Here is a 27,265-nt window from a genome sequence, read left to right as displayed (position 1 = left end):
GGACAGATCCTGAAGCTGAGGCTCCAATACTTTGGCCACCTCATGAGAAGAGAAGACTCCCAGGAAAAGACCCTGATGTTGGGAAAGATGGAGGGCACAAGGAGAAGGGGACGACAGAGGACGAGATGGTTGGACAGTGTTCTCGAAGCTAACAGGACCAGTGGTCAGGGATGATGGGAATTGTAGTCCCAAAACAGCTGGAGGGCCAAGTTTGGCCATCACTGTTCTAAAGCAAGGATGGGAAACTTATGGTCCTTCGGTTGCTGCTGACCACTGGCCACAAGAGCTGAGGCTGACTGGACTGTTAGTCCAGAACATCTAGAGGGCACCAGGTTGGGAAAGCTTGAGATACAGGCTCTCGTTCCCTTACAGATGTGGGAATTGGTTGAGAATGCCAAAGAGGTGCATTGGCTCGCCACATCAATTACAGCATAATACAAAACCTCATACCCTCCAACAATTCTCTGACGAAAATAGGGACGCCCTAAGGAAAAGCAACAAAGGTCTTGCCAAAAAAGGTCCATATAGTTAAAGCTATGGTTTTCCCAGTAGTGATGTATGGAAGTGAGAGCTGGACCATAAAGAAGGCTGATCGCCGAAGAATTGATGCTTTTGAATTATGGTGCTGGAGGGGACTCTTGAAAGTCCCATGGACTGCAAGAAGATCAAACCTATCCATTCTGAAGGAAATCAGCCCTGAGTCCTCACTGGAAGGACAGATCCTGAAGCTGAGGCTGCAATATTTTGGCCACCTCATGAGAAGAGAAGACTCCCTGGAAAAGACCCTGATGTTGGGAAAGGTGGAGGACACATGGAGAAGGGGACGACAGAGGACGAGGTGGTTGGACAGTGTTCTCGAAGCTACCAGCATGAGTTTGACCAAACTGCGGGAGGCAGTGGAAGACAGGAGGGCCTGGCGTGCTCTGGTCCATGGGGTCACGAAGAGTCGGACACGAGTAACCGACTAACCAACAACAAGTAAAAGCAGTACATTCTGGGATCAAATCAGAAACCAAGACAAGCTTCTGTAAATCTGGGACTGTCCCTGGAAAATAGGGATACTTGGAGAGATTGGAGCATCCTTTCAAAGCTGTAGATGTTTTCAGGCCATCAGGCACTGCTTGTCCCAGAAATCCACTCTCCTCTCTAATCTTAGAGAGATGCCTGACTTGCTCACCCTTGTAAAAATCAATAAGACTGCATCTTACAGAATCTGAGCGCAAGTCACTTCTGCCTGGGGGTGGACCGCACCAGGTGCCCTGCTGCTTGTTTTGCATCCGTGGTAAACGGAGCCATCCTGCTGCTTAAGACTCCTAGTTTTACACAGCTTGTTGTTGCTGGCTGTTGATTTTCAGCTCCCTTTTGGGAATAAAGCAGCAACAGAATTCTCAAACAGCCCCAAACAGTCACACACACACCCCACGCCGGATGGAGGCAGCAGGGGAGGAGGGGAGAACAGGTGATCTGCTTACTCAGAGAAAGCATTTTATTTTTAGAAATAAACAACGACTGTGTATGTTCAAGGCAGGGTGGCAAATCTGTTCCATATGGCATTAAGATGATTTAAACACACAGGCTTCCATGCAGCTGCCCTTACCATCAACATGGCAAAACAGATTCTCCATAGCAAGCCCCCAACTTGCTAACCACAACTTACATACGACACCATGATAAATTTCTCTCCACGAAGCAACTGAGATGCTCACACCTTCCCAAGAATTTGTTTTGGGGTCTGTGATCTGTTGCCATCACACTTCATTATCTTTCGTGTTGTTCTTTCTTATAATTAAAAAAAAAAACATCAGAACACTAAGAAGGTGCTAACATTGATGCAAATGGGTATCCTGCTACATAGTCTGAGAGCAGAACTTTGCTATTACAGTAGGACTTTGGAAGTCAAATGGAATCCGTTCTGGAAGTCCATTTGACTTCCAAAACATTTGGAAACCAAAGTACGGCTTCTGATTGGCTGTAGGAAGATCCTGCAGCCAATTGGAAGCCGTGGAAGACCCGTCAGACTTTCAACTTCCAAAAATAGTTTGCAAACCAGAACAGCCACTTCCAGGTTTGCGGCGTTCGGGAGCCAAAACATTTGGGAACAAAGCTGTTCCAAAACCAAGGTACAAATCTATTATTTAATCAAAACGATCGCATCTATGTAAACAGCTTAAGAGGCCTGATGAAAGCATGCACAAACACAAAACCCAAATGGCCACAGAATCTATTATTCCAGCTCAACATGAGCTCTGAAATCATTGATTATGTTACAGAGCATATTGATGGTATACAATTTCAGTCTGTACACATCTGCTTAAGCAATAGGAAGCATACACAGCTGTGCAGAGGAGGGTGACCAAGACCATACACCTCAAGTGTCCCAATTCAATTGGGACATCCCATTTTGGGGGGCTGCACTCTCACACAAGACGTCTAGCTCCTGCAAAATCACAGCCCTGAAAGATGCAAATTGGGGGGGCTGTGCTCTTGCACAGGTCACATTACTCATGTGGGAGCTTGGCCCTGAAAGATGCATGTCTCAGTTTTCCACTGGGATATGTTGGAGGGTATGCAAGATGATCTAGGGTCTGGAAACCAAGCCTTATGAGTTACCACTAAGCTACCACCCTGGCAATTGAAGGTGGGCGAGTGAATTGGTTGTCCTTAGGTCTCGTGCATGTTGCTTTGAGGCCCTGGCACCATCTGCCTCAGGCAGCAAAAAGTTTCAGGCTGGTCTTTTTCGTACTCAGGATGGAAGGAGGGAGGGCTGTGATTGCTAAGAATTGTCCCCTTGGCGACATCTCCTCTGAACCCTCATAGGCCTTTTCTTCTTCTTCTTCTTCATTTTTAAAAAGGACAGTCATTATTTCAAAAAGTGGTCTGAATGAAGATGTTTATCTACAAAAACACAATTAGGCAAGCTTTTAAGCTGTAAAACAGCTGAAGTACATTTCCCATTAAACGAATGACCATCCATCACGGTGGCCATTCAGACAAGGAAGGCTGCAACTAATTTCATTGGAGATACAAAAGTCTGCTTTGTGCATACTGCAGAAATCATCACTCAGCTTCCTCTCTCTCTCTCTCTCTCTCTCTCTCTCACACACACACACACACACACTCCTTGCCCCCCGCTTTCCCCTGGGTTGCATCCCATGCTTGGCATGTTTCCCGCTCCCCCTTCTTCCTCCCCTCATGTCTGCAATGTTCAGCTCTAATCCAGGTGTCTCTGGACACTATCAGGAAAATGCTCACCAAACATGTCTGTTTATGATCTTATCACTCGTCTAATTACTGCCAAAACAATGTAATAAGACGCACGCTTCCGGGTTTGAGGCTGGTATGTTTAATAGATTACTCGATATTGGTTTATCTGGCACTGTCAAAATGACAGACCCACTTACGGTTAATCAGGGGTTATGTGTGTAAAGAAACAGGGGTAGACCGGGCTCGACTCGGTGGAATTATTGAAGTGGCAAGGTGCCATCAATATGTTTTGATCTCTGTGTCAAATACATTTGGTTCCTTGTTAAATCCCTCACTTTGTGTCCCATTGTTGCTAAATTGTGTTGTCATCTGTGCGGACATAGCCCTTCCTAATTGTAATGCTCAGATCGTTTAGGCAAATCAACAAGGCCAGGCCTGCTTTTCATCCCCACGCTGGAGATCAGATGCTCTCATGTTTATCGGCTTATAAGATAAGCGGATAATGCACATCTCAAAATTGCAAGAGGCAGAAAAGCAAAGCAGAGTCGAAACCACTTTGAGGTTGTTTCGCAGGCCTTTTCGTGGCACAGAAAAATGCTTCCCTTCCCTATAGTGTGAAAAAAGTTTATTGAGTTGCTTACATTGTCTTCATTTGCATACCCTCTAACATCTCTCTGATGAAAATAGGGACGTCCTATTCAATTATTATTATTATTATTATTATTATTATTCCCTGCCCATCTGACTGGGTTGCCCCAGCCACGCTAGGCGGCTTCCAATGTATATAAAACATAATAAAACATTAAATATTTAAAAACATCCCTATACAGGGCTGCCTTCAGATGTCTTCCAAAGGTTGTAGAGTTACTTAGCTCCTTGGCTCGGGGGTCGCATAACTCCATATCCTCCAACATTTCTCCCATGAAAATAGGAGCACCTTAAGGAATAGCCGGGATGCGGGTGGCACTGTGGTCTAAACCACTGAGCCTCTTGGGCTTGCCAATCAGAAGGTCGGAGGTTCAAATCCCCACAATGGGGTGAGCTCGGTCCCAGTTCCTGCCAACCTAGCAGTTTGAAAGCAGGCCAAAAGTGCAAGTAGAAAAACAGGTACCACTCTGGCAGGAAGCTGAATGGCATTTCCATGCACTGCCCTGGTTTCAGTGTTCCGTTGCACCAGAAAATGGCTTAGCCATGCTGGCCACATGACCTGGAAAAACTGTCTGCGGACAAACGCCGGCTCTCTCAGCCTGAAAGCGAGATGAGCGCTGCAACCCCAGAGTCGTCTGCGACGGGACTTAACTGTTAGGGGTCCTTTACCTTTTACCTTTTAAGGAATAGCGGGATATTCTGGGTTCAAATCAGAAACCGGGGCAGCTTCTGTAAATCTCAGTCTGTCCTTGGTAAAGAGGGACAATTGATATCATTAAATAGCCAAATATGGTGATGGTCGCCATGAAACACAGTCACATCCTCCATGACCGTCACTGGATAAAATCACTCATGTGACTAAAACTGCAAAGCAGGGGAGGGATTGCACCTAAATTTTCACCAGATAATAATAATAATATTGATAATTGTAATTGAGGACTATAGGTGCATTAAGGTGTGGGAAATGCACTAACATGCATTAGTTTTTTCTTATTCTAATGCTGGCGTTTCTGCCTCATGTTCTAATGTTCCTTTCACATAGCAGTACCTGTTGCATTATGGAACAGAGCCTTTTTGACTGATACACCATCACATTACGCTGGTGTTCATTCACACCAGAAGGTGGGCAGAACAAGAGTTAGTGTAACTGGACAACATTGCCACTTCTCCACCCTTTTCCGCAGCTGTGTGCTTCTGTTTCCCCATGATTCACCCACAAAAATGGCAAGAAAAGAACTACTGCATATGCCGGAACACCACCCCAATTTTGGTCACGTTGCTCCCGCCCTTTTCTAGGTTAATGCGGTTGCAAATGGATTTCCTGGAAGCAATGAATATGGAAATGAGCGTTAAACTTCCGCTATATTCCACCAGATTTCTGAAAGTGGCTTTTACATCGTGTGAAAGCTCAAATATAAGGAAAATGCTAGGGAAAGGGAATAACATGAATGCAGTGTTACATTTTGGTATTAAAAACACAGGTCAGAATCCAATGTTTGATGTGTGCAAAAGGACACCCTTGGCCTGGCTGTTTCTCAATCGGCAGGAACATGCGATTTTGAAAAGCGATGGGTGTTTCCAAAACAGTTTGTGATAAAGCATGAAGTGTCTTTCCTTGTTCAAAGGGGGGGGGGTTCTTTTTAAAAGGAAAAGAAAAAAGAAGACTCCCATTGGGCCTGCATAAGCTGCCTTTATCAAAGACTGGAGAACAAAGGCACAACATGTGATCAAGGAAGGGGAACCACGTTTTACTACACAGAATCTTAAAGGAGACAGATGTTGTTGCACTAACCCGTTTGAAACCACGTGACTGTTACACATCTTCAGGGATACGTTGGATCAATAAAGTCGGTGGTGTGCTCTGCTTAATGCAAGTCCATCAGAGAATGCAAAGGCATGCCACAAAGGGGTAGAAAAACACGCACAGAGAGAGATACATATGCTAACATATCCAAGTCACTTGGGTCTGTCCTTATACAGTGGTAGCTCGGATTACATACACTTCAGGTTACAGATGCTTCAGGTTATAGACTCCGCTAACCCAGAAATAGTACCTCTGGTTAAGAACTTTGCTTCAGGATGAGAACAGAAATCGTGCTCTGGTGGCGTGGCGGCAGCAGGAGGCCTCATTAGCTAAAGAGGTGCTTCAGGTTAAGAACAGTTTCAGGTTAAGAATGGACCTCCAGAACGAATCAAATACTTAACCTGAGGTACCACTGTATACTGTCTCCTCTTCTGCCCCACCAGCCAAAACAGCCTCTGATTGTTATAGCTGGCATCTCTATGTCTTGAGAGATAATGGAGTGTGCCTCCAGGGGCGACGTCAAACTGCTGTTTAGCAGCACCAAAGTGACCTCCCCAGGGCACAAGCCTGGGCAGTGGCTATGGAGGTCCTGGGATACCCAGACAAGACCAGCCTTGCTGATGTGGTTCAAAGGAAAACTGAGCAATACGTTTGGCAGCAGGAGTTGTCGGAAGGAGGCATACAAGACACCATCTGACCGTCTTAGGGACTGCACTCTGGATTTGTGTAGGGTTTACTCCTTAGCCTTTTCTTCTCCTGAAGATATCCCGCAAGGGTGTGGAGGTTTAAGATCAGAGTTTTCCTTCTCCTAGATGGGCCGCCTTCCCAGGTTGATGAGCCCCACCTCTTCCCTCTATAGCTCATGCAGGAACTGCTTTCTTGACCACTTGGCCCACTGTTGGTCTCGTTCACTCAACCTGCTTGAGTCCCTTTGAAAGTTTGACACCCATTGGCTACCTACACCAGGTGTGGCTGCTGTCGCATGTTATATACACAAAGTATCAAATGTGGTGGCAGTAATGATAATACAGTGGTACCTCGGGTTACATACGCTTCAGGTTACAGACTCCACTAACCCAGAAATAGTACCTCGGGTTAAGAACTTTGCTTCAGGATGAGAACAGAAATCGTGCTCCCGTGGCACGGCAGCAGCGGGAGGCCCCATTAGCTAAAGTGGTGCTTCAGGTTAAGAACAGTTTCAGGTTAAGAACGGACCTCCGGAACGAATTAAGTACTTAACCCGAGGTACCACTGTACAACAAAACAACACCACAAACTGGCTTATAAGTATAAAACCAAATTTACTAGAATAATAGCTAGAGTAGAGATAGACTTGTAACTGTTCAAACAACAAACATACTAAGGTGCCATGTGCAAGACAAAGCCAGGAGATACTGTAAACACGGAATGGATAAACGTACAACTCTATCTTAACAAGTTACATGTGCAGTAAACGTTATACAGACTGGAAAAATGAACCGTTCAACAAGTAGCGTAAGTCCAATCACAGAACGGCAACCCCGCTCGGTGGTCGCATAACTAGTTAGCATGCCAGAGTCTCTAACAATGTCCCAGGGCAGTTTACAACAATTAAAAAACAATGTTCAAAACAGTTTAAAACAACTTACACCTACAGATATAAAGTGGTTCCTAAAAATGGACATCTCAGGTGTCAAAAACCAGGGCAAAGAACCACCACATTGGGGCAGCGGTAGACAGGTCAGTGGACTCTTGGTTCCAGCCCTGGTTATTCATGGCAGCAGAATCAATTTGGAAGGGACCTCAAAGGACATCTAGCTCTTCCAATGCGTCCCTGGAAATTGGCTACTCAGTCTCTGCTTTAAAATACCTTACAAAAAGCAAGTCAACCATGTTTTGAGGCACAGCTGTACCGCTGAACAGCCTGCATCACCTGAAACTTCTGCCTCAGTGTTTAATCAAAATCCTCTCCCTTGTCACTTGACTCAGGAGCAGCAGAAAGCAAATTTGTTCTGTCATCTGTGACAGCTCTTTGAACAGTTCCACCAAGATCCAGAAGGTGGCTAAATAGCCCCATAAAACAAGTAATTTTAACCAAAGCTGATCTTCAGAACTTTCTTGGTTCGCAAGTGGGGATGTCAGGAGATGAGAACTGCCCTTTCCCCAACTTGTCTTTTTCATCATCATTGTGTGTTCCACTGTTCTTTCACCATCAACAATCATGTTTGCGGCTAGCTCCTGGAAACCATTGTTTAAAAAACAAAAAACCCTCAGCTTTGACCTCCCTCTCATTTGGCTTTAGACTCGTGCAGCATCATTACAGAGCCGAATCAGAGTGAGGGCGCTATTTATGCCCTCACTCTGGAATCTTGTTCATGAAAAAACCAAAAGTGCACTCACTTGCAGACTCAGGTGACAATGTCACCACCAATAAGATCTCTTCCCTACTTTGTTCCTGAAATCTTTGCCCCAACTTTGCAGTCTGCAAACAATATTCAACGGAGCCAGCTAATTCTGGTCTGGTTTCCATCCTTCTTCTCCCTGCTAATTTCTACAAGAACAGAGCTGGGGATAAGGAGACAGGCAGTGCCACCTGTTTCTAAATAACGTAGGCAGGCAGGTGAGGAATGGATGAGGGCAGACTGAGCCCTTTGTGAGCAGGATTCCAGCAGTGTGTGTTTGTGTGTGTGTGTGTACCTAACACTTTAAAAAAATTAAACAGACACACCTGAACCTGTGGTTATTTTAACGCTGTTTCTCCAGACGTAAAGCCAGCTTAAACCAGAAAAGTGCCGCGTCTCAATTGCTTCTGAGGCAGAGGTGATGAAGTGCCCCCCCCCCACGGTAACCTATTTGTCAATCGCTTCCTCCCCTTCAATCCCGCCGTTGCCATGGGAACGCCTTCCGCTGCACAAGGACCCGCTCTCAGCAGCAGCTATGAGGCTGTGATTGGCATTTTGGCTACCCCGCATCACCGCTGGGAGATTCCAGGCACTCATGTTGGATACTCCAGGCTCTTATTACATTGTTACACAAATCAACTGTCTTGCCACTTCACGGCACTTCAGGAGAAATTGCCGTCCAGCATTTTGAAAGGGGGCCGAGGGATCTTCGCAGCTTCCAGAAGAATTGCCTGGGCGGTGTGGGCATTGTAGCCCAAAGTGGCAAAAAAGAGAAAGAAAGATGCAGCTTAAAGGTGCCTCTTTGTGCAGTCAGCTCCCTCGGGAGAACGACTCCATTTAGGCCTGTGATGTGTTTACACATGCGAGATGTGAATTGGAATTAAATTGAGAGACACTCCTGAAAACAATCGTCTCTCTTTCATCGCAGAGTTAAGTGCCCACAGAAATAATAGCGGGATCGTCACTTGCAATGATTGGTATATCTCACATAACGTGAAACCACGACTGCAATTTATTATTACTTAGGGTTGCCATATCTCAAAAAGAAACCCACCATTTGGGAACAAACCCAAATTGTTGAGCTTTTTTTAACCTGTTTCCACTGCTTTTTCCTTCCATACATCTGGGTTTTCCCCTGACATTTTCCCTGACGCCATTTTTACACCCGAAAATTAGGACATGTCAGGAATTTTCCTGACCTATGGCAAGCCTACTATTACTACTACAAGCAACAAGACCCTTGTAGGAGGCCCCTCTAGACTTGACACTTTTTTTGCAAATTCATTCTGCAATATGTCATTGATGCAACAATTGTTGTTGTTGTTGTTGTTATTATTATTATTATTATTATTATTATTATTATTATTATTATTATTAATTAAATTTGTGTACTGCCCTATACCCGCAGGTCTCAGGGCAGTTCACAACATAAAAGCACAAAATACATAATAAAAATAAAAACAAGAACAACCCAAAAATTCTCACCTCCCCAACACATTTTAAAAGGGCATCAGATGTCAACCAGCCAAGGCCTGGTTAAAGAGGAATGTTTTTGCCTGGCATCTAAAGGTGTATAATGAAGGCACCAGGCGAACTTCCCTGGGGAGAGCATTCCACAAACGGGGAGCCACTGCGGAAAAGGCCCTGCTCTCATTTTGCCACCCTCTGGACCTCTTTTGGTGGAGTCATACTAAGAAGGCCCTGAGAAGATGATCCCAGGGTCCAGGTAGATTCATATGGAAAGTGGTGGTCTTTGAGGTGGGACATTAGGACATTAGGTTGGCTTTATACTGGACTGTCATCATTAATTGGTCTGTGATGCATCACCTACTTTACTGCATTATTACTGCCTGGAGGAAGGAGCACTCTTGCATTCTAGCCAAACAAAACAGGACAAAAACAAAAGAAGTTATGTAGCTTGAAAAGTTTAAAGTTGCAGGATTTCGGCAGGAAGCTATGCACCAACTGGAAACGAAGCTTTACGTCTGTCAGCAAAACAGTGTCAAAAGGAGAATTGTGTATAACCACCCCAATATCTGCCCCCCAAAAAAAAAATATTGAAAGCTGGGTCACCTATAACCACCCCAATGAGCTCAATGGGTCTTACTTCTGAGTAGGCATGTATAGGACTGTACTGCATTGAGTCCAGTTGGTCTGACTGTCAGGTAAGTGTGTATAGTGGTACCTCGGGTTAAGTACTTAATTCGTTCTGGAGGTCCGTTCTTAACCTGAAACTGTTCTTAACCTGAAGCACCACTTTAGCTAATGGGGCCTCCCGCTGCCGCCATGCAATTGCTGTTCTCATCCTGAAGCAAAGTTCTTAACCCGAGGTACTATTTCTGGGTTAGTGGAGTCTGTAACCTGAAGCTTCTGTAACCTGAAATGTCTGTAACCCGAGGTACCACTGTATAGGACTGATGCCTGAAATAACCACATGCTCTATCCTTGTTTATCTCTGCCTCCACCTCTCCTCTTCCATCTCCTATATCAGAGTTCATAAGCTGGGGCAACTCTTTTTGTGACCTGTGCTGTGGGTTACACCACAGAGCCTACGACTTGCCAATCAGAAGGTTGTGGTTCGAATCCCAGCAACAGGGCGAGCTCCCGTTGCTCAGTCCCTGCTCCTGCCAACCTAGCAGTTCGAAAGCACATCAAAGTGCAAGTAGATAAATAGGTACCACTCTGGCGGGAAGGTAAACGGCGTTTCCATGAGCTGCTCTGATTCGCCACATGACCTGGAAGCTGTACGCCGGCTCCCTCGGCCAATAAAGCGAGATGAGCGCCGCAACCCCAGAGTCAGTCACGACTGGACCTAATGGTCAGGGGTCCCTTTACCTTTTTTAAGTATCAAGCATATTGATAGCACTTTGTGATGATTACACATACAGCATTTTTGTACCTTCAAGAGAGATGGGGAGCCTCAGGCTAAATGCGGCCCTCCAGTCCTTTCCATCTGGTCCTCAAATTCTCCCCAGGCCACCTCCCTTCACCTGCTTTGCAACCTTCACAAGTATCTGTGCCTGGCTGGAGTGCGTCCTGAAACTTTGCTCGTGCATCTTGCTTGTCCGGGTGGAGGTTATATAAAACCAGCCTACTGTACGACAGTAAAATTTGCATTCATTGCTCCTCGTGCTTTTCTCCCTTGCCCTGCCCACTGTTGCCATGCAGCTCACAGAAAGTTCCCCAGAAAGGAATGCTTCCCTCAGAATGAAAAAGCTTTCCCATCCCAGATCTGGATGATATGCTATTGTGATTGAGTAACACACACACACGTTCCTGCAAGGCTAAGTCTGCCCCCATCCCCAATGCTAGTGGATATGAAACTTCCTCCTGCTGTGTCAGAGCCAAAAAAGAGAAAATAACACACAGTCCAGGGGTACAAAGAACCCACTTCATCAACCTTCCTTTAAAAGCTGACGCATTTTTAAAGTATGCATTATTCCTCCGCTTAAACAAGTCAATCTTTATATTTCATTTGCTAGCACGGGAAGGGGGTCTTTCTCAAGTTATCTCGTGTCATAAACAAACTCCCGCAGACATCACTGAACACTTGCATTCCATTTCGTGGCTCTGTTTGTCTGCGAAAAGCATGGGGAGTGGGGCGTCTGCCTGAGATTATTATCATAATAAGATTACGAGAGAGACCTTTTCTTTTTCATCACAGTTAGCACACAAATCGGGTGGCAAAGCGGAATATCTTGAGAGCAGAGGCAGTATGCCGTTGAACATCAGGCTAGGACAATTCCGAGTACAATTCAAAGTGTTGGTGCTGACCTTTAAAGCCCTAAACAGCCTTGGTCCAGTATATCTGAAGGAGCATCTCCACCCCCATCATTCTACCCAGACACTGAGGTCCAGCGTTGAGGGCCTTCTGGTGGTTCCCTCGCTGCGAGAAGCCAAGTTACAGGGAACCAGGCGGAGGGCCTTCTTGGTAGTGGCACCCACCCTGTGGCACGCCCTCCCATCGGATATCAAAGAGAACAACAACTACCAGACTTTTAGAAGACATCTGAAGGCAGCCCTGTTTAGGGAAGCTTTTAATGTTTGATACATTAATGTATTTTAATATTTTGTTGGAAGCCACCCAGAGTGGCTGGGGAAACCCAGCCAGATGGGCAGGTATAAATCATAAATTATTATTATTATAGGAAGCTACTTTATAATGAGTCAGACTGTTGGCCGACCCTGACTGACAGCAACTTTCCAGAGTTTCAGACGGGAGTCTTTCCAGCCCTACTGGGAGATGCTGACCATTGAACTTGTTGGGTTTTTTGGTGCAAAGTGTGCACTGTTGCATGTCCCAAGTCAGACCATTGGTCCATCGACCTCAGTGTTGCTTGCACTGGCTTTTTCCTGGCTGCCAGAGATTCTCTTTACTCAGCCACCTGCTATGTTTGCAGAAAGGCCAACTCCATCTGACACCTCCTGCCCCTGAAATGTTTCTACGCTAGCTGCTCATTATAAGAACTACATATATAGTGGTACCTCGGGTTAAGTACTTCATTCATTCCGGAGGTCCGGTCTTAGCCTGAAACTGTTCTTAACCTGAAGCATAAACCCAAAATGCACAGTACAACAATGGTATATATCGACAGCTATTAAGGCAGAGGAGTGGCCTTGCTAGCCAACCAAGGAGCTTTAGCCCGTAGATACTGATTTCTGATTCTTACTGCCTCTGAGACATTTAGCCACAGCCAGTGTAATAGTTATTAGTCTTATCCTCAAGGAGAACCCACGCGTATAATGAGTCGGCAACTCCAGGTTGTCGTGCTAATATTGGTTTGGATTAGACGTTGTCTAACCCGTTTATACAAACCACACAGTGTAATAAAATGTGTTCCGTACATTCAACATCCTGGGAACATGGGCACAGCCTAGCTTGGTATGGGATGCCAGCCAATCTTCTACTCAACACTTCAGATGGGAAGACATTTAATCTGGCTTTAGAAAAGCAGATGGCGATAGTTTGGTATGGTCAGATTCTTAAGGTAGGGAGATAACAGAAAACCCTGAGGATATTGTATTCCCAATGTAGATGGGCCACAAGTCACACAGAACTACTATGGAACAATTTAATGTGTGTGTTTGCTTCCCCACCTCTACCCTCCTTGTCGCTTTCTCCTTGTGTGTCATGTTATTTTAGATTGTAAACCTGCAGGCAAGAACAGTCTTGTTTTAATTGACTGTATGTAAGCTGCACTGGGAGCCCTTTTGGTTGAAGAGTGAGGAAGCAGCATAGCGTTGGTTGCCGTAGCCCAGGGCAAGGCAAGGCAAGTGCTGCATCCTTCTGGTGGACTGGGAAGCTGGGATGGGGGCATGAACCAGGGGGATGCCACCTCCAAGAGGCTCCTTGCATGCTGCCTCCATCCACCTGCCCACTAGACCAGCCCGCCTTCCACCCTGCCTCAGCTGCCAGGGCTCCATAACAGTTGTGTGGGTGCCTGATTGCACCCCTGAAAAAATATGTGCCTAGGGCTTTGGCCTCCCTGCCCTCCCCATGGTATGCCTCTGGAGTGAGGTGGGGTAAATTAATACATTTTTTTAAACCATCCATCCTTTTTACTGACAACAACAGGGGGTTGAACCTGGAATATTTTGGATGCAAATCTAGGGCTCCACCACTCTCCAAAGTGCATCTAATTTAATATTATATTAAACAGGGGTAGGGGAAATACGTGTGGCCTTTCAGATTTTGATGGATTCCAGATCCTATCAACCCCATTTCTGGTATGGTCAGTTGTCAGGGGTGACAGAAGCCAGAGTCCAGCAATATCAGAAAGTTCACAGGTCCCTGAACCCTTGCCTACCCTGGCAGGTAGCAACTCTTCTGAGTTTCAAATAGAAGTCCTTCTCAGCCCTACTTGGGGTTGAACCCAGGATATCTGACATGCAGAACAGCTGCTCTGCCACTGGTGTATGGTCCTTCCCTGTTGCTACCAGGGGGTGGGGAGCAACAGTGGGGAAAAGTTATTGCCTTGATGCTCTCCATGTGGTGTTGCTGGCTGAGCACTTTGGGAAGCAGGACGCTGAGCTAGACGGACTTTTGTCTTTGATCCAGAAAGGCTCTTCTTATATCTTGCTTAACCAAATATCCCTAAGAAAGAAGAGCATAGGCTGAAAATGTTTTCAGGGAGATTAACGCCATGAGTGGCTGCTAACCCTGAGGCAGTGTTCTGAATACCTGTTGCTGGAAGCCACAGGAGGAAAGAGCATTGTAGCGCTCAGGACCTGCTCACAGGCTTCCCACAGGCATCTAGTTGGACACTATGAGAACAGAATGTGAGACTAGATAGGCCACTAGGCTGATCCAAAAGGCCATTTTTAAGTTCTTACATTTAGCATGCATATCTGATTGAGACTCATCCCTGGCCAAAGATCAGGGTGTTAGGATTCTTTTCCCGTGTTGCAGTCATGGGATTGGTTTTATCGCATGACGGTGTTTGTTTTTATTCCACATTGTGGGAAGTGATGGAGACAGGATGTTTTTATTACTGTGTTTCCGTGATGTAGGACTTTTGTCCTTTGTTTTCTTTTTGCTGTCTGATGCTGAAGAGGAAGGAGATGAGCTACAATGCTCCAGGCGTATATGTGTAAATAAACGTAGTTTAGCCAATAGGCTGCACTGTGGCTGTACGCTGTACGCTGACAGCCTATACTCTGCTGATCCTGAAGTGTGCTGATGCCTCTGAGGTTGCTGTGATGTTCTGGCTGGAGAAAGATTTTGAATCTCCCAAACGAACGACCAGGAGGGAGAGAACATGCCAATCGGGCATGTGCCTCTGCCGGACTCCTACTCACATTAGGCATACCCTCCAACATTCCTCAGATGTACATAGGGACATTTCTGACTCACCACCACCACCAAACTGACCCTCCTCGACCCATTTTCATCCTCTTCCACCCCGCAGAGCATTTCCACTACCCTGCTCCCTGTCTGCACCTTGGAGCCAGTGTGTCATGCAAGGCTAGGCCTCGGTGATGGTGGCAGCCTCTCCTACTCCTCGCCTGCTCTCCAGCAGCTGCTACGAGCTGCCCAAGAGGGGAGGCCAGCAGCAGCAGCCATGGTGAGGCAACACGGTGCTCCCTTGCAGCTGCCACTGCAGCTGCTGCCACCGTCGCTCAAGACAAGCACTGACTCATGCTCACCCACACAACCCCAGCTCAATGGCAGTGACACTGATGGGGGAAATGTGGACATTCCAGGATCAAATCAGAAGCCAGGATGGAGAATATACATTATGGCTTACGTGGCAAGAAATCTCATGATTATGGAATTTGTTCCTAGGGAGGTATGAGAGATAAGGGCACATCTCATGTTGGACTGTGATGCTTCTAGAGCAGGGGCAGGCAACCTAAGACCTGGGGGCTGGATGCGGCCCAATCGCCTTCTCAATCCGGCCCGCGGACGGTCCGGGAATCAGCGTGTTTTTACATGAGTAGAATGTGTCCTTTTATTTAAAATGCATCACTGGGTTATTTGTGGGGCATAGGAATTCGTTCATTTCCCCCAAAAAAATATAGTCCGGCCCACCACATGGTCTGAGGGATGGTGGACCGGCCCACAGCTGAAAAAGGTTGCTGTCCCCTGCTCTAGAGGCAGCCTTTAATCATGAAAGCTTCAGTTCATCAGAGTCGGAAGTGTTTGGGGAGCTGTTCTAGAGAACATTGTGCAATTGGGGCATCCCCACCTTGAAGGCCTTTTCACTGGTAGCCAGTTGCCATACCTCAGATGGCAAAAGGACTTTAAAAAGGGCCTCTGATGATTAACTTGGTACAGACACAGACATTTATAGAGGCCTTGGTTAACTGTAGGCCCTATCAGGCCCAGCCTGGCCAGGAGTAATGGGAGTCATTGCAGTACAAATATCTGGGGGAGACCAAGTTAGAGAAGTCTGCTTTAGACAAATGTTGGCAACACAACCTTTTTCTTTCTTTCTTTTTTAAACCAACTGTGTGTGTAGTTATTAAGTGCTCTCGACTTTCGGGGATGGGAATAGTTAAAACCAACCAAACAACCATTGAAACAATATGCCCCTACAAAACATTCTCTAATAAGATTGTGGACCCGGAAAGAAGGAGAAAATATTCATTTTCTACTGAAGGTATAGGCTCACTAGAGTCTAACCACTTTTTAATTAAATTTTCACACATGACAAATTCTTTGTTAACCAAGAAGGACCCCAGAAACATTCTTTATCGTGTCCAAATTTACCCACAGAAACCAATTTCCTCTTTTCAGCACTATATATATATATTGCTGCCCTGCTGCACCACATGGTTTCTATTGAAGAAACGGAGAGCCTGCCTGCAGCAATGTTTATACCCCTTCTTTTGAATGTGGGTAGCCATCTGTGCACCATAGGGCTTGCCCACACTTCTTATTGTCCCACTTCCTTCCCCCGCTGGGGAAAAACCACTCTTCAGCACTCAACCAGGACAAGTGGCAATTCGGGTTTTCTCCAGATTGATGCTTGCTCTGGGTTAGCACAAAAGAGAGGACTTTCCTTGGGAAAGGAGTGGTACAAAGGGAAAAGCACTCAGACCTGTGCTTTCTAGATATGGGACAAGTGAGAGTGTGGACAAGCCCATCATCACCATGTTGTTGCAATGAAAGAGGCATTCATTGGGGCATCTGTTAAATCTGTCCAGCAATAAAATCCTTCTGGGGGCAAGTGGTCACAAATATTAATGTCCCCATAAGAGACAGAGCAAGGGACGCGGGTGGCGCTGTGGGTTAAACCACAGAGCCTAGGACTTGCTGATCGAATCCCCGCGACGGGGTGAGCTCCTGTTGCTCGGTCCCTGCTCCTGCCAACCTAGCAGTTTGAAAGCACATCAAAGTGCAAGTAGAAAAATAGGTACCACTCTGGCAGGAAGGTAAACGGCGTTTCTGTGTACTGCTCTGGTTCACCAGAAGTGGCTTAGTCATGATGTCCACATGACCCGAAAGCTGTACGCTGGCTCCCTCGGCCAATAAAGCAAGATGAGTGCCACAATCCCAGAGTCGGTCACAACTGGACCTAATGGTCAGGGGTCCCTTTACCTTTACCTTTAAGGAACAGAGCTTACATTTATTATCTTTATTGGATGGACAAAGTGTTGTTGCTCTTTGTAAACCCGTAATGATTTATTTGATGGCAGCACACTGAGCTATTTCACAGGCATGGAATGATGCATTAGCATTTATTTTAGAGAGCTAGGACAAAAGTGTTATTTACAGCAATTTCTGAGTAAATTAGGCCTCACTAACACAATACATTCTAAGCAGTATCCTGCCACTTTAAACAGTCAAGGCTTCCTTCGAAGGATCCTGGGAACTGTAGTTCATTGAAGGTTCTGAGACCTGCTATAATATCACTATTTCCCTAACAGAGATGCAATTCCCAGGGATTGTTTGATTAACCACTCTGGGAATAAATGTATGGTTAAGAGGAGGCCTCTCTCATTATTTGTGCACTTTAGGAGTACAAACCAAAAGACTATGCAGCAGTGTGAAAGAATTTTACATTGCACGTGAATAGTTAACCTTTCCAGTCTCTTATACCTTCCAAATATGAATTTGTGTGGAGAAATTTGTAATCATTTGTGCATGCTTATATATTTGCGTATTTGATATTGTTCTTTGTTCATTCTGATCTTACGTTCTTGTCATTTGAATTCACATGGAATGCATTTGCCTTTCCCCATTGTTTTTTTAAAAAAGTATATCAAGATATTATCCCCTCATGTTTAAAAATTAGCTGGTTACTCCATGCTCTAATTACGTCATTACACATGAATCCCTTTTTCAGACTTTCACTGTGGCCAGAGCAAATGTGGGGAATGAGGTTGTGTTGACAAGCTCCAGACATGATGCATGTTCAGATCATTTGAAGGGCAGACAAGAGACTACATCTCTTTCTATGGACCTCCTTCCACAGCTGGGAACACTGCAAAAATACACCCCCCTCATCTGCAAAAGGAAAGAGCCTTTTTGGAATGCTGCTTCCACCTTCAAAGGGGAGTTCCTTTGCCACACTCCAGCTCCCCTTTGAAGAAGACCTGGGATGATTTATCTCATGGTAGAAGTTGAGGATGACCACATGGTTGTGGAGAGACAATCAGACTGGAGGAGAGAGAGAGAGAGAGAGACCAAGTTTATTAGCTGACTCCTCCCCAAACTCTCCACCTTCCTTATTGTCAGACTTCAGGGAACCAGCTTCCTCCCCCCCCCCCCTTTGGCAGTAGATAAGCAGAACAAAGAGAAAGGAGTCTTCTTACCAGTTTGAAACTCTAACGATCACAGTGAGAGAAGAAAGAATCCATTTCCTAGGAATGAAGGTGCTCCCAATTAAGGGTTCCACCCACTTCCTCCCTAGTCACCCGTGTCACTACCGCGTCATGTGACTTGATCTCGTAACCACTGTACTTATCTGCTCTTCTTGACCTTGGGTTGAGCAGATGAACGCTTTCCAGAGACCGCAAATCAGTTAACTTTCTCTCTCTCCAATGTTTCTTCTCCTAGCTGTTCCCCACCCAGTACTTCCCAGCTTCTGCCTTCTGAACTATGTCCCTCTGCAAACCACTGTTCCAAATCTATACTGTCTCCTGCTCCTGGGAAGATTCAGGGTCCTGATCAGGAGCAGGGGGAGGGAGAGGGAGAGGCTCCCACCATTCCTCCTCAGTGCAGCCCTCCTCAGAACAGTCCCTGACACCTATGCAGTAGGAGCTTCTTAACCTGGGATGTCAGAATTTCCCGGACATAGCCGCTATTCAGCTCCCTTAAGCATTGCCTGAGCAGAAATTACTGAAATATCCTGGGAAATCCAAACTTATGGCTAAGTTGCTCAACAACTTTGGCAAAAAGAAGAAAGAAAGAAAACCAACACAAATAAGCTCAACAACTTTTGTGTCTGGATTTTCACTTTTTAAAATATGGCAACCCTATCTTAATGCTTGTTTAGGGGCAGAATAGGATTTTTTTGAGGGGAGTCCCTGATTGGCCTTGGGCTTCCTTTTTCACCTACTTCATAATGATGGAAGGTTTTCTGCTTTTGGTCTAGGCAAGAAATATAATTTGTGCATCTGGTGGAGTAGATATCAGTGGCATTGCTGGGTTAAGGGCTCTCCTGGGTTGCCCAATGCTGGCTTGGCTTTGGAGGATCTTCGGGTGCCATTTAGACTTGGTATGCACATCTGGGTCAACGCTGGTAGGGCTTTGGTGTGCACTTCAGGTTCGCATCCCCTTAGCTCTCATAGCAAGCAGGAAGGCTTCCTTCCAACGTTTTGCTGCAGGGCCACAAGTGGAGCCTGTAAAAGTGCCGAGTGAATTTATCCTAGAACACATTTTTGTATGCAGTTGTGCCTAATGCGCACATTTTTGCAAAGCGATTTCTCTAATAGAATGCATTGTTATGTTACTTTCACGAATAGATGCATTTTTTGCTCCCTTTGCCATAGCATATGTACTTTTGCACACATTACAGTGGTACCTCAGTTCTCAAAAGTAATCCATTCCTGAAGACCATTCGACTTCCGAAACTTTCAAAAACCAAGGCGCAAAGGGTGGTCTGCAAATTTAATTGAGAAAATTGAGAAACACTCAGCAGAAGCAGTTGGATTTCCGAGGTGCGTTCGAAAACAGAAGCATTTGCTTCCGGGTTTTCGGCGTTCGAAAACTGAAACATTCGACTTCCGAGACTTGTTTGAAGTTTTATTCTGTTTTGAATGTTATGTTGAACGCAGCCCAGAGTGGCTGGGGAAACCCAGCCAGATGGGCGGGGTAGAAATAACAAATTATTATTATTATTATTATTATTATTATTAACGAAAAACCGAGGTACTACTGTACTTGGCTAGACAACTGCATTGCAAAATTCGGAGAAGTGCAAATTTTGAAGAGCAGCTGTTTTGGTTTAGAATGGCAGGTTTACAAATAAGTCAATCTCACCCTCCAGAGCAAAGCACTGGGAACCGTGCACAGGGCAATAGCAGTCCTTTTGCCAAGCAGATTTTGCTTCTCTATAACCCAACTCAATGTGCTTTTAAATCATTGGCTTTCTGCTAGTTTGGGAAAACTAGGCAAGGCAATCTCATAGGCATTAGCAACAATCCTTGTTTCTTCTTTTGGCACCAAGCATGATCTGCTATAAATGGTGTTTGCTATTCAAGCCCTTTCTTTTCTGTGTTTTGTTCAAATGATTTTAAACAAAAAAAAAACCTGCTTCCCCCCATGCACAACCCATATAACCTGCTGTAATTTCTAATTTACAACGGCAAAATATAATCTCCTCCATGAATTTGCATAAAAATGAACAGACCTTGCAGCACGATATTAAATTTGAAATTTGCATGCAAGGGTAGCCAAGTAATAAGTTTGCATTTCGAGATGTTTGTGACTGCAAATTCACAAACTAGCAGATGTAATGAGGAGATTTGTACACCTCCCTGAAAGCAAATCAGCGATGAAAACACTTGGAGGCTGTTGTTACAGATCAAAGAGCATAGGATGTACAGGGTAGTATCAGAACTGGCATACAAACCAAATCAGCCAGCCATTTCGCTTGGCAACAGGCCCTGCTCAAAATGGAAGACAAAAAGCAGAGAATGCAGCTGTTCCTTCATGCAAGACTCCAGAACAATGCAGACACAACGCCAATAGGCACAGGAGTAGCTGGTGCATTAGGGCAAAGTGGGCAGTGCCCCACCAACCTCAGTCTACTCTCAGCCAGCCTCCACCTGCCTGCCTGCCTGCCTGCCTGCTTACATCCAGTCTAGGCAGTGGCACTGGGGGTCAACTTTCTGTTCCTTAATCTCAGTGATGCCCTCATAAGACTCAGCAGGGAGGATGATAAAGACAGAACTGGAATTCGGCAACATTCACACAAGGATACCACTTTAAGCAATCATGGCTTCTGCCGAAGAATTCTGAGAACTGCATGTAAGGGCATTGAGAGTTCAATCCCCGTGTCCCCAAGCTTCAATTCCCAGAGTTCCCCTGGGAAAAGGGACTGATTGTTAAGCCGACCATTTAGTGTTAGGGAGTGTGGATTGTGGGCAAGAGATTCAACGCCTGACATCTTTATGTGGTGGTGATGGCAGTTATGCAATATTATGGAAGGGGGTTGTGTTTTCATTTTGTATTTTTATGTTGCAAACTGCCCTGTGATCTTTGAATGAAGGGCAGCCTATACATTTAAGAAATAATAAATCATTACCGCCATTGCCAAATGCATTTGGAAAATACTCATTTCTAGAGTCGCTACCCATCTATGCATACAGTTCTGAGCCACATAGAACAATGTTCTCATGCCGTGTCAGCCAGTTTTGTGTGTTCATATAAGATGCCACCTTCTCAGCAACTGATGTTCCCAGATAGTTTACTTCTGGACACTGGAGTTCATAAGAACGTAAGACAACCCTGCTGGACCACGCCAATGGCTCATTTAATCCAACATCTTCTTCTCACAGTGGCCAACAAGATACCTGTGGGAAGCCTTCAACCTGAACAGGAGTCCTCTTTGCTCCTCTGATTCCTAGCAATATGTATTCAGAGGCATAATTTAAGCATCATGATAGACATGTCATCTAGTGACTCTCATCAACATGGCAGGAACAGCTATAAAAAGTGGATATTCTTTCTTCTGTGCAACTCTTAAGAATTCAGGCGACTTCCCAAAGTCTGGTTTTCTCAACCTTGTTAACCAAATACAAGACACTGATGAGTTTCCTTGCAGTCTGGATCATGTCAAGACATTCTCAGTGGTCCAGACAGACTTCCAGTCTGTCTTGTCAAGACAACATCCTCTGTTAGCTACATATATTTTTTTTCTGAATGCTAGTGTAGCTCACTTTAGGTTTGTTTGGTTTTTTTGTTTTGTTTTTTAAGGATCTTGTTAGCTCCCTAGCACAATCAAGACCTTTATTATTAAGTCTTCTTTTACCACCAGAACTGGGAGTGTAACAACCCGCTTATTCATAAGCTAATTTTACCTAAGAGGTTTCTCAGCAAAGCTGATTGTTCATGCTGGATCCTTTATACAATTAAAACGGCAAAAGGGAAGGAAGAAAGAAATCACTTTAACATCATTAAAGCCCTGTGTTGCACAAGCCTCTGTGAGAGTCAGCAATTTAATGACTGAAACATGAGCAGCAATGCCTCCAAGTCAAATGACTCATTTACAGATCCCCTCCTCTCTCCTTCCCTGCCTTTTCCTGTTCTTCTGAGGTCTCTAACCCAACTAAACTGAGATGAATCGACAAAGGCACTTCACAGGTGAAAACAGCTACCTGGCTAAGATCAAGCCACTGGTTTGGGTATACAAAGCCCTATACAGTTTAGGATTGGGGTACCTGAAAGATTGCCCGACCCCTTATATACCCAGCCACTTTGCAGATGAGGGCCTCCTGCAGAAGCCGTCTCATCAGGAGGTACGTACTGTACAATATAGACATCAGGATTTTGGTATCAGGGTACCTGCTCTATGGAGAGATCTCAACTTGAATATCAGCCAGGTGTCATATCTACTGTCCAGGAGCACCATCTATGGGGAGGCCAGGAGGGAGCCCCCCCAAAAAATGGATGAGGTGGCCAGGCCCCCTCAATAATCCTCAGCCAAGGGGTCCCCGTCGGGCCCACCCATGGCTGCAACGGGCTCCATCAGGCCCTCCCATTGGTGCCAGGACTGCAAGTTCATAGGAAGCTCAGAGTCCCATTTTGCAGCCTTCCTACAGAGAACCTGAGGGTTCCGGGTGTGTTTTCTTGGGTGTGTAGCTTTCCACAACCTGGGGGCTAGCACTGTGATGCTCTTGAGGGGCCAAATGCGACTGACAACAAGCTGACTGTTAAGAGATTAAAATACAGTCATACCTTTGGTTGTGAACGTGATCCGTGCAGGAGGCACGTTTGCAACCCGCAGCATTCACAGCACTGTATCTGCGCATGTGCATGATGTGATTTGGTGGCTCTGCGCATGTGTGAGCGCTAAAACCCGGAAGTAATGCATTCCAGAACCTCCGGGTTCGGCGCAGTCCGCAACCTGAAAACGCACAACCTGCAGCGTTCGCAACCCGAGGTATGAGTGTAAAAACAAAAACCAGCAATTGCTAAAATTATAATTTTCTCTCCATTTTGCAGAAGCACCACTCTTTTTCTTCCTGCGAGGGATTGAAACTGACCTCTGCTCCTGATCATTTTATCTGATGAGTGAGGCTGCAGTAATTTTATCCTGGAATAACAAATCACCTTGACTCCCCCCCCCTTCTAAATACAGTGCATACCCCCCCAATACTTTGGGAGGGCATTTTGGAACACCCCACCGCCACCCCACTGACCCTGTCCATCCCCCCTGACGCTGACACTTCCTCTCTCACTCCTCCCCTTCCTCCCCTCCACCTAACTTTCTCCAGCCACCCTCCTCCACAGCCTGTGGGAGCGTCGGCTGTCGCTCCTTCTGGAAGGCTAAGCCAGCCTCCATAGGCCAGCGTCAGCCTCCACAGCCTCAGGAGATACAACGCAGGTCGGGCCGACCTTCTGGCAGGCACGCCAGGTCTGTGCCCCTTCAGGAGAAGTAAAACACCCCAACATCACTGATGAGCTGCATTTAATATTGCAGGAAATCAGAGGTTGCCACCATTTTCGGTAATAGTTAGGTATACACCATAATGTGATGTCGCAGAAGACCAGGGCAGGGTGGCCCTCGTCTTCTGCGACATCACATTATGGTGTACACCTAACTACTAACAAAAATGGTGGCAACCTCTGATTTCCTTTGGGAGAAGTGGCATGGCCTGGTGCGGCTTGCCAGAAGGCCGGCCCAGTGTGCACTGCATCTCCTGACTCAAGGATCTCCTGACCCAAGGTTGCCCTGGCCTGCACACCTCCTGATGTGGCACAGACTGGACCTGCCTCTGCCGCCACCTTCCGGTACTGCAAACGAACTTCTGGAACAGGAGGTCAAGGTAAGTTTTTCTTCCATTTTTTGGTCCTGCTTCTGGACTCATGCCACAGCAGAACACACACAAAAAAAATGCCCATCTTTTGATCCCTTGCTCTAGTGCAACCAGTGCGGGGGAGCAAAATTGGGACATTTGAGATTGGGAGGAAAAGCAGGTGCATCTTCTGCCAATTCGGGATGTCCCAAATACAGTGGTACCTCGGGTTACATACGCTTTATGTTACAGACTCCGCTAACCCAGAAATATTACCTCAGGTTAAGAACTTTGCTTCAGGATGAGAACAAAAATTGTGCTCCGGCGGCGCGGCGGCAGCAGGAGGCCCCATTAGCTAAAGTGGTCTTCAGGTTAAGAACAGTTTCAGGTTAAGAACGGACCTCCGGGATGAATTAAGTACTTAACCCGAGGTACCACTGTAATTTGGGACACTTGAGGGGTCTGACAGCGAAACCTTCATTTTGGGCTCAAATACCAACCAGGATCTTCATTTCCGGTCTCTGGAGGGGTGTGTGTGCCTTTTCAAACAGTTCATCTCCATGGTCATCCCTCCACCCCCTGGGCTCACAAACGTGTCGGGATGGTCCCCCTAAGTTACTTGCTAATGAAAGTGTAATATACAACAATGGGCTGTATGATCAGCCTAAGAGAGAAGCCTCCTGGGGGATTCTCAAAATGAATACTGAATCAGCGTCAAGTCAGATTTTAATCTTCCTTCAGACTTCTCATAAATTAACTAGAGACACTCCGTGCCACTGATTCAAATTCCATTCTGGTACTTTACACAGCAGCTCCCCCTCCCCAAGAAGAGTTATCCTTTTAACCGACATGTCTTTTGTGAATCACTGTCCTTTTGCCTTTGGCTAATGAAACAATCTATGGCCTTTGAAACTGGGGCGGAGGAGGGAGCTATTGTTTCGCTTGTTATTATGTTATGCATTATTTTGTGGTCTTATGCTGTAACTTATCCTGTGATCCTCGGAGGACGGGTGTTATATAAATTTCAGAAATAATAATATTAATAAATATGAAGAATTTTAGAAGTTCCTGATGGACATGAGGCAATCGGATTCTCCCCTAGCCCCAATACTAGGTATTTGTTTTTCCAATACTAGTTATTTGTTTCTCTTTCTCTCTCTCTCTCTCTCTCTCTCTCACACACACACACACACACACACACACATTTATTTCATGGAGGATAGGGCTACCTACTGGCCACAATGACCAGTAATGCTACTGAACGCTAGCTGCTGGAAACCGCCCATGTGCAGAGCATTGTTGCACTCATGCGCAGGCTCCCCATCAGGGCATCTGATTGGCCACTGGGACAGAAGGAGTGGATGACTCAGCAGGCTCATCTTATGTTTTTATGTTCTTTAAGGGGGGAAATCCTAAGCTGGAAATCGCACCAAAATGAGTCCTGAGCATGTTCAATGGCCATGGAATACTGACAGAGTGGGCAGGAGGCAGAGCCGGCCCTTGAGGCATGGTGAGGCAGTTGCCCCAGATGGCGGACTGGGGACTGCTAGGAGAGGTGGCAGATCCATGCCCCCGAGGTATGTACCTGCCACAGAGTGAGCTGGCCAGTAAATATCTCAATTGTTGGAGTTAACTTTTTATTAGCAAAAACACACGTCTTCACAGACTTGGCTGAGTATGAAATCAGCTGCTGAGACTACATCTCCTCACTTCCCCACAGCCATCTATGTCTCCTTCTCTTCTGGTTCTGGGAGTCAGGAGGCAAAAGGAGCATGTTTCAGCAGGAGGGAAAGGCACCCTTGTCTCTTCACCTCCCTCCTCTTGACCTCCTGCTTCAGCTTCAGCCTCTGCTTCTAGACTGCTCTCTGCCACAGCCTCTTCCTGCTCACTAAACCCTGTAATCTCTTCAGCTTCTGACACCCCCTCCTCTCAGTCTTCTCTCTCTTTTCCCTCTGGCCACTCATCGTCATCCCACCACCATTCTCTGGGCTCTGACCCTTCCTCCTTTGGTGGTTCCCCAGCTGGTTCCTTCCACCATTCCTCTGCATCCAGCCAGTCCATGACAGTACCACTCACCATCTCCTGCCCTTACTGCTGACCCTGCCCCCCTTCCTCTTCCACAGCCTCCCATTCCTCTCCGGCCTCCTTCAGGGCACCAGGCTGCCTCCAGCTGTCTCAGGTAGTGGCAGGCGGGACAAAGGAGGAGGGAATGGGTGTCATTTTCTCATTTGCCTCAAGAGGCAGCCCAACTTGGGTGGGCCCTGGCAGAGGGCGAGGTGTAAAACGGAGAATCCTGGAGGACAACACTGAGCAGGAACTTTCCAAACCACAATATTTTATTGCAGCTCCCACTTGTAAGAGGATGCTATTTAAGATCTCCCCAATTATAAGTTTGCATAGAGAAGCAGCACATTATCTGCTGCTAATTCAATTTTTAATAAGCCTTTCCAAGGACAAATCTTAGTGGCTCACAGAAGAGACTTTATAATTAATATAATGTTCAGGGGTTCCCCCCCCCTCTCTCTCTCCATGGCAATTAGCTATTATACAGGTCAGCGTTTTAAAAAGTGTTCGTCGCAGGAACCAGTTCACACTCATTAACTGGCAGAAAGAGCTTAATCACATCCAGTGCACAAGCCAAAACACACAGGCCAAAATATTCAGTGCAAATTGCTGCACAGAAAATATTGCTTTAAGTGAAATCTGGGTTTTCATATTCTATGAAAATATTTAGGAACACAAAAGAGAAAGAGAATGGCTGGTGAACCAGAGATGTTTGTGGCTGCAGTAGGGATACATCCCAGTGAAATTCTAGCAATCTGAAAAAGACAAAAAAAAAAAAAAAAAGCTCAAATGGTTGTATCCAATTAAGGTGAGTAGATCCACCAAAATTTGCACCAGTCAGACCCATTGCCTGCAGTGGATCTACACTGAGTAGGGCTACCCTTGGCTATAACACCTTATATGTAGGCCACATTCACAACATACATTTAAAGCACTATGATATCTGATTTGATCCCAGAATGCCCTGGTTATCCTTAGGATGTCCCTATCTTCATCTGAGAAGTGTTGGACGGTATGGAGTTATGCAATCCCCCGAGCCAAGGAGAGAAGTAACTATACCACCTTTAGAAGTCATCTGAAGGCAGCCCTGTATAGGGAAGGTTTTTTTAATGTTCTATTATGTTTTTATATATGTTGGAAGCCACCCAGATTGGCTGGGGCAACTCAGATGAGCAGGGTATAAAGAATAGAACAGAACAGAACAGAACAGAACAGAACAGAACAGAACAGAACAGAACAGAATAGAATAGAATAG

At 45.8% G+C, this 27,265-nt stretch overlaps 1 protein-coding gene and 1 long non-coding RNA gene across 9 annotated transcripts in view; both read right to left on the bottom strand.

The window, feature by feature from the left end:
* Positions 1-27,265, bottom strand: part of AUTS2 (activator of transcription and developmental regulator AUTS2) — a 676,911-nt gene that overhangs the window by 575,297 nt on the left and 74,349 nt on the right. The window lies entirely within an intron of this gene.
* Positions 24,158-27,265, bottom strand: part of LOC310832788 — a 49,234-nt gene continuing 46,126 nt past the window's right edge. The window contains exon 2 of the long non-coding RNA XR_014558441.1: positions 24,158-24,347. This is a non-coding gene — a long non-coding RNA (uncharacterized lncRNA). The remainder of the gene's footprint in view (positions 24,348-27,265) is intronic.

The sequence above is a fragment of the Podarcis gaigeae genome (genome assembly GCF_964106915.1).
Source record: "Podarcis gaigeae genome assembly, chromosome: 15".
NCBI classification, from domain to species: Eukaryota; Metazoa; Chordata; class Lepidosauria; order Squamata; family Lacertidae; genus Podarcis; species Podarcis gaigeae.
The sequence above is the reverse complement of the archived record's forward strand: the minus strand, read 5'-3'. Positions and strand labels throughout refer to the sequence as shown.